General features: G+C 33.9%; 1 protein-coding gene across 2 annotated transcripts in view; it reads left to right on the top strand.

Annotated features, from left to right (window-relative positions):
* LOC111634861 (cytochrome P450 3A14-like) overlaps positions 1-889 on the top strand; it is a 30,563-nt gene extending 29,674 nt beyond the window's left edge. For both annotated transcript variants that reach the window (XM_023379700.1, XM_023379701.1), the window contains exon 15: positions 417-889. The gene's annotated coding sequence lies outside the window, so the exon portion shown is untranslated. The remainder of the gene's footprint in view (positions 1-416) is intronic.
* Positions 890-8,108: the final 7,219 nt, after the last annotated feature.

The following is an 8,108-nucleotide window of genomic DNA, read 5'->3' as shown; positions in this document are numbered from 1 at the left end:
TTTTTATTAATTAGAGACCCAAATAAAACAAATATTTGTGTTTTTCAAATAAATTTTTGTTTGTCTCCTTTATAATAAATGAATTTATTTATTTCTAAATAAAAATTGAAAGTGTCTGTAAAAGCAATTTTTAAAAATAATCTTTTTTGTGGTAAACTTTTAATACTTATTACTATAATCTAGACATGTTAATACTTAAATATACTTGTATATTTAAGGATCGGGTCAAAATATACTTGTGGCCCAAAACTCCATGACTTCTTCCAATGTGGCCCAGAGAAACAGAAAGGTTGGACACCCCTGCCCTAAATTCAAAGTTTAGATATTTTTATTTATTTTCAGATTGAGCCTCATTTCACACTTGTCATAACTTTCTCTAAACATCCGATTTATCTTAACGCCACTCCACTGTGAAGATGAAACAAATCAAAACGAGTTAAATACTGTATACAATTTGTATTTTGTATTTATTCGATAAAATTTGAATGAAAAACTGAAGAAGCAAAATTTTAATATTTTGTGATATTTATATAATATACCAGGTTATGTTTGAGCCAACCGGTGTTATTAAACTGTTTAATATTCTTTGATGTAATATGCAAATATGTAGATAAAAGAAAATACAGTAGTCTATGTATATACACACTATTTTTGGAATGTATCGGCCTACTACTGTGTTTTGAATAGCTGTTTACTCAGTTAAAACAAATGAATAATATTATAAGAGAGACTGGGAAACGTAAGCACAAGAATATTTTAGTGTGTACTAAGCGACCCGTCAGGGAAACTTAGATCTTTTAGTATCAATTGATACTCCAATCTGTTAGCTATTGTAGGGTTTAGTGCATTAAAAAATCTAACCTGTTTTTTCCAAAAAGTAAAAAAAAGTTGACAACTATGCAGTGTCCGGTATTCCTCTGTAGTGCAGGACAGTTTGGCAACGACGGGAGAACTAGAAAGTGGCCAGAATTTTGCATACAAAGGACATAATAAAATTAAATATTGAATATAATTTATTTATACAAATTCATTAGAAATTAAATACAATATATTCGCCAATTTATTAAAATGACAAATGAACATTTCAAGTATTAAATTACTACAGTTTTAGGTTTCCAATGTCAGTATCTGCTCCTGATTATTGCAACCTAAAGTAGTAGAATATTACAAGATAAATACAATCTTAATACTTTCCGGAAATGCCTCTTGGTTCACTTTATGATATATTTACTCAGGTAATAATATAAAATGAACCCTGAGGCATTTCCGGAAAGTATTTCCCCGGATCCGTGATTGCCCCGAGTAAGTGTCCGCGGTTGCTCCAAATCGTCATGTTTGATTCTAATCAGCTTTGAGGCGTTATCCTATCTAAATTTCGATATATGGTAAATAAATTGCACAAAACACATCATTGCCCATATTTATAAAATATCTCACAACTTCACGTGATAAACATTTCCTGAAAAGCAGTTTTAGTGCACAAGACATGGACAAAACGCGCGAGTATAACAATATATGTCAATATTACATGGCTGACAAGAATCATAACACAAGATGACAGTGCTACCGAATTTTATTTTATACAATATATCACGTCCGGCTTTACCCGGTGTCCGGAATTGCCCAATTTTCCTACTAATGCATTGTTTATAATTTTTCAAAACAAATACATTATGGTAGTTAATCTCTTTAGATATTAACGTTCCTATGGTTATCATATTGTAAAATTTCAAAAGGAGAACACTCGAACCAACTTGCTGTTCAGAGTTGAACGTGAAGTCCTAAAAATTTCTAACTAGGAATTACAAATACTGTACACTGCGATGAACCTTTACTTTTGGAAGCGTTATGACAATAAATTATATTAAGTGATTTCATTTTAAAATATATTTCATAGTTTTAACAAGAATGCTTAGTAACAGAGAAGGTAAATAAATAATTTGACTTACAGAAAGCAAAGGTTATCCATACTTTTAAAACTAATTACAGTATTGTTAAGTTCGTATATATTTATTGCTATACTGTATCTAATTTTTTTTAAAGAAATTCACTATTATGTATCAAAAAAACAATTACTTCGATGAATCTAACTGTAGATGATCATAAACAGTAAACACACGAGAAAACCGAATGCTTTCACACCGTCCATATGTGACCGAAAAGCAAAGCTGTCAATGAAGATCGGAACCATAAACGCTTAGTGAAGACTATGCTAATGTAGTATCGAAAGTGCGAATGTAATTAGCCAGGTAGCCAACTACTGAATTTCAAATTTAACGCTATGATGTTACTAACAGAGAAAATTTCCATTTGTACAGTACAGTACTTACGTGGGGTATCTCCAGAGTGAAGGAAAACGTCCAAAGACCGGAAATGAGTACAATAATTTTTGAACCGGAAGTAGACGGTAATTTTTACTCCTAAAACGAGTGTTTCTACATATATTCGGATGTATGGTAACCCTGTAGTTACATATGTTATTTTAAAATCATTATTGCTAGTGTTTTAGAAGAACGTTAAGACGTTCGGCCATGCGGTTTAACGATCTTCACAGATTAAAAATATACATGAGTTTAGACATGGACAATCTTCAACTTTTTATATAATATTTTCTATTGTAACAGAATTACGGTCACTGAATTTTGGTCTGGAATATTTCCGAACCAATTCAACATTTCGGCAGTTTGGCAGCCAATTTATAGTAGGATCCCAAAATTTGAAGCAATGCGATAATAAAGACCTTTCTGTGATTTCTGACCTCTTCAGTGACCTTCTAAATACTGATATTACTCATTTTGAAGATTTTGTACTTTAATCTATTATCGTATAATTTATTCTCCAGCCTTTTGCCTCCTACTTCACAAAACGGATTCCAAGTGGGCCTCTATGCAGTTGTATGATCTGCTTCTATAAAAGCTCCACTGGCTTAAGTATATGGACGTTTAACCAATAAATATAATTGTATCGCTAACTTGATATTTAAGAAATTTTCAGTCAGTCATACGCGACACGAGAATGTGAAAAGAGAAAATAAAAAAGGCTCAAAAAGCCAGTTAAGAAAATTGTGGGCCTGGATGAATGTTTACTGTGTTTTTTTTTAACAACCTTATCGATATGATTATATAGTAGTGAATTGGAAATGTTGTTTCTGCTGATTATGGTCATACAATTCATTAATGGTCTGTAAAAAGCAACGTGCTTTCTATAGACTGATGTAAACATAAAGCGAACTCATACAACGGTAAATTAGTCAACGTAGAAATTTTACTGTGTGTATAAAATTGCGCAATTAAATGGATTTTAAAAACTCAACAGAGAATATGGTAATGAGCTTTTGAAATCAACTTAACTGCAATAATGTATAAAACTCTAAACAAGAAAATAGACGCGATGAAAATCTATTGTGTCGATAAAAACAGATTGAGACAGTAACGCATTTCATGTATGTAGAGTGTCCGCTTAACAAATCCCAATTGTAATAAAGTTACACATATTTTTATATCGTACTACTAAAATTGTTCAAGCTTGAGTTCCTTAGTTATGTCTTAGGCGAACTAAACTTCCCGCCTAATTCAATCCTATTATACGGATTGAAACGAATGTAAGTCCTCCAATCAGCGATTAGTAGCGCTATCGGACGTCCGCTGGTCGTACGATGTTTTCTAGCCAATCCGCGGTCGAGTTTCAAAACTACTGAAATCGCCGGATCCGCGTTTCCATGACAACGTTTGTTGGACGTTTGAAAACAAGAAAAGCGCGGGAAATCGTACGTCCAGACGATTTATCCCGACAGTAAACTGATTTTTAAATATGCATTTACAATAATTTTAGAAAATAAGTTATTAGGATAAAAACAATACTTTAAAAAGTACATAATGAATCTCTAAGCTATTATAAGTGCTGTTGTTTATTGTTTAATCATGACGATTAAAGTGATCGTCGGTTGTCTTGCACACTCCTATGTCATTAAGAACGTATGAATCGCTTTCTTCGTCAATTTACTGTTTATTCGCGCTTCCTGGAGATACAACAGTACTACTTTCGGAGATGTCGGTTCCTAAAGACAACCTAAACAGTTCTTTGAGTGCAGCCATCTAAGTGCAACATGTTCTAATAGAATCTAACCTTACAGGGAAATAAAAGCGACAATTACAAATTTTTGTATTAATTCCGAAATATTAAAGTTTTCATTTTGAGGAAGGACTGACAGGCAGACGACAGTGGGCATTTATAGATCTATAATGGGTTTAACAATATAGAAACAACAGTTCCAAAAGATTCTACCATTGCTCAATTTAAATTAAATACAATTTAGTTTACGATCGTCTTCGAACATCTTAACTCTAACAAAATGGATTATACCTCGTCTCTGTGGGCGTGAGTGGACGACTACAGACAAAAATCAAAATGGTCCGTTTCTATAGAAAGACACTTCGGAATCGAAATTCTGTCAAAATATCGATATTTTTAGCATTAAACCGAGACGCCACGCGACAATAGAATTTCGACAATTGTCTGTTACTTTGTTCGAATGCGATTGTTTCGAGTATTTTCGGAGAGTTTTGCTGCAGTTTTTGCGATTATTTTAGGTAAGTTTAGTCCCTGATCGTTCTAGATTTAGGTATTTTTTAACATTGCTAGGTACTAAATCACAATTAGCAGCGATAATTTTCCCACAACAAATATTCCAGTGCAATTTTATATTCATTTGTGATTACAATTTTTCTTATACTTAAAACGGTCATTTTCTAAAACTTTCTGTCGTATTTACATTATGATTTTTTAATATTCTCTCAATTTAACGTTCGTTCTATAATATTTAATACTCGGTTTTTATTGTTTGCAGGATGGAAAATTTTAAAGCTCTAAAGAATTGGAATACCTCTGGAGGACAGAGTGCGGAGGAAAGCTCCTCGACATCAGGAACGTCTTCCTCTTCGATTCGAGTGATTCGCGTGCGTCCGAAAGAAGTGCTGGAGGGTGCGAAGGAACCCGACAAGAAACGGGTGATTGTCACCATTCCCGATGAGAGCACCTCGTCTGTCATCGACTACCTGGAACAGAGATATCCAGAAGTTCCGGAATGGTCGGTGCAGAGAGAGGCACGCGAGGAAGGAGTCGAAGGGGAGTGTAAATCGATCCTGAAAAAGAGGAAAAAGAAGCCTTGGTGGAAGAAGATTTTCTTCTTCTGGAAGAAATAAATCTTCGAGGTCTTCTTACCGGATGTGACTTTTCCACCGATCGTGACTTTTTCTACCCGGATGTGACTTTTATTCCCGATTGTGACATTTTTACCCGGATGTGGACTTTTACCTGGCTTTGACCTAATGACCGGATGTGACTTTTAATGGCGGTTTGGCGTCTTCCCTTTCCTGCTGGGAATTTTTGGAATGATACATGTCCTTCGTCATCGCTTACGAGGGACGTGTTCTTCCACTTCAGTTAATTAAAGTCGACGGTGACAACTTAGCACCGTCTTCGGTCGTTTGAAATCTCTCAACTGACGATGAAATTCTGACCGGAAAATAATGGATTTTCGCCTGCAACGTGCGTGTCAACACTGGACACCCGAATGAAAAGAAAAGGGAACTATCGCAGTTAGCATATGTCTAAGCTACAATTATAATTATGTTGAACAATTAAACGTGTATATAAACTTTTATTTAATAAAACTTTTTAAATTTATATTAATTGCCTACGTGTATCAGTTTAAATATTATTTGCGCACTTTTTATTTTTGGACTAATTTATAATTAAAGTTGAAATAATCTTTCTAACAATTAACTGATGGTGATTCTGTTGACATAAATGGAATAGAATTAGCCGAAGAAATTTCAGCAGTATCTGCGCTTTTAGCCAAAAAAAAGTCTAAGCAATGTACTGATTTTAATTACAAAGTTAAATTTTGCCCCAAATCTTACTATTGCTTTAAGAATATAGCTAACGATACCAATAACTGTAGCAATTGGCGAAAGGAGTTTCTCTAAGTTAAAATTAATTAAGAACTATTACACAAAATCGTCTTAATGGTTTGGCCATGTTGGCAATTGACCATGAAATTGCTGATCAAGATGTGAGATCCGCGATTTTTACGTAATTGTCGTAAAAAAATATTGTAAACAACTCCGGTAGAAAAAACGATCTTAGTGAGAATTATATCGGAGGTGACCGTTTGTTTTCACAATTAGGTGGGAAAGTTGATACATAGGTGTCAAGAATGCACCGTTAATGTCAACAGATGACGATCACGTGACTCCTTTCTCACGACAAACGTATAAAAGCGCGAGCCCCCGGAAGTTCGAGGCGATTTACAGGAAGTTATACTCATTAATGTGTGCATCTTGTCTCCATAACCGACCGAAAGGAAGACATCGATAGAAGATAGACCACAACTTTGAACTTCCTTACTTATCGCCATTCGACAGTTCCTGCACCGATTACGATTCCCACGACCATTCAACGCACGTCATTCATTTCCTCATAGAGGTATTTTTATTAGAGATTTGTGAACTCTCTCTCCGAGGATAGGCTTAGCTGTCAGAGCAGTTAGCTCATATTTAACCGCATTTAACCGTAATATTATTATCGCCTCCTGTAATCAAGATTTGTTATTTTAATAAATGCTTTGTTTATTTGTTAAACCTGTCTCCTGTCATTGGAAGGACGCCTGCCGGCTTACAAACGCACTCCCCACTCACTTTTTGCTCTCCTAATCCATCCGTCGACGTCGAGATCGGGCTTGGCCAGCCTGTGCCGATTAAGTGGTTAATAGGGTAACCCCCTACAGCCTCCGGCTTATCTCACAAAGTGATGCGATAAAAAAGTTTGCACAACTGAAAGTAAGAAAAAAGTTTATTGTGATTTTAGAGCAGTTGATGTTACCTTGTTTTATTTTCAAAATAATGGCATTTTGATTGTTTAATAGCATTTAAAAATGTAAAAAATTATATGGGTAACAATTTGTGGCTAGGTACAGATATTTCTTAATTAATTTCTACTGTTTTGTACTCTTTGATTATCAATGTTATGTTATATGTTCCTTTCTAAATATATGCTTTTATTAAAATTTAAATAAAATGATTTGATTTTTATTGAAAATAAAAAATATGTACCTTTATTTAAATATATATATTCTTAAGGTGCGGCAATTTGTCTTTTTGTCCGAAGCGACGTAACCGCTAGAGCAGGCCCTGTCTGAAAGTTTACACTTATTCGCGGCGGCCAGAAAGTTTTACAATTATTTCATTCGTTACCTGGAGATGTTGTGTAAGACCCTTTTCTTGAATGAAAGACTTCTCATATCATTCTTTCATAATCCAAAATAAGGACGAAACTTAATCAGAAAGCTAATTATAGCTTGTAGCTATAAGTACGGCTTTACCGGTACATAATTAAAAGCGCGGTAAAGAGGCAATCTTTACCTTACATACAGAATCAGTAGACTGATGAGGATTGTCACGATTCCTTTCACACTCTGTTCCTAAGGGAACTATGAGGTGATACTTTCACTTTTGAAAGAACAAAGTCACTTCTCAAATGACTCACAGGAAGTGTAAAGATGACAAGAAAAATAAACTTTCTATCTTTTTACAGCTTTAAAATATTCTAAAATATTGACTAAAAATCATAAAAATGTTCCCTATCAAACTCTCAGTTCTCACTTCAATATTCATAGCTTTTTTAAAATAAATCTTCATTGATGTTTCAGAAAGCAAGAACCAAGGTTTTATGTACTAATGATATAAAATATTGAATGATTATATCAGGTAAGTTCTTAAGTACCTGTGAATCGGAAATCTCGCCTAAAGTACAGCAAAAACAACAGAATTTATAGAATTCTGTCAATTTTCTTTTTCTTAGTTGGATTCTGGTCTTGAAACTATGAGTTTTCTTTCTTTCTTTATCTTGTGGAGAGGCGCTTTAATTCAATTTAACCATACTGGCCCCTTTTCAAGACAAAATGAGAAATTTTGTCTTAGCATTGTGACTTAGTCAAAATGCCACAAATTAATTTTTGATCATATTTATAATTTATTTAATTTAAAATATACGTTCTCCATCTAAAATTAGTAGTGGCTTTCCCCTGTAAATCATACTTTTCCTTCAAC

Source organism: Centruroides sculpturatus, unplaced genomic scaffold, assembly GCF_000671375.1.
Source record: "Centruroides sculpturatus isolate CEXI.00-Female unplaced genomic scaffold, Cexi_2.0 scaffold918, whole genome shotgun sequence".
In the NCBI taxonomy this organism is placed as follows: domain Eukaryota; kingdom Metazoa; phylum Arthropoda; class Arachnida; order Scorpiones; family Buthidae; genus Centruroides; species Centruroides sculpturatus.
The sequence above is the reverse complement of the archived record's forward strand: the minus strand, read 5'-3'. Positions and strand labels throughout refer to the sequence as shown.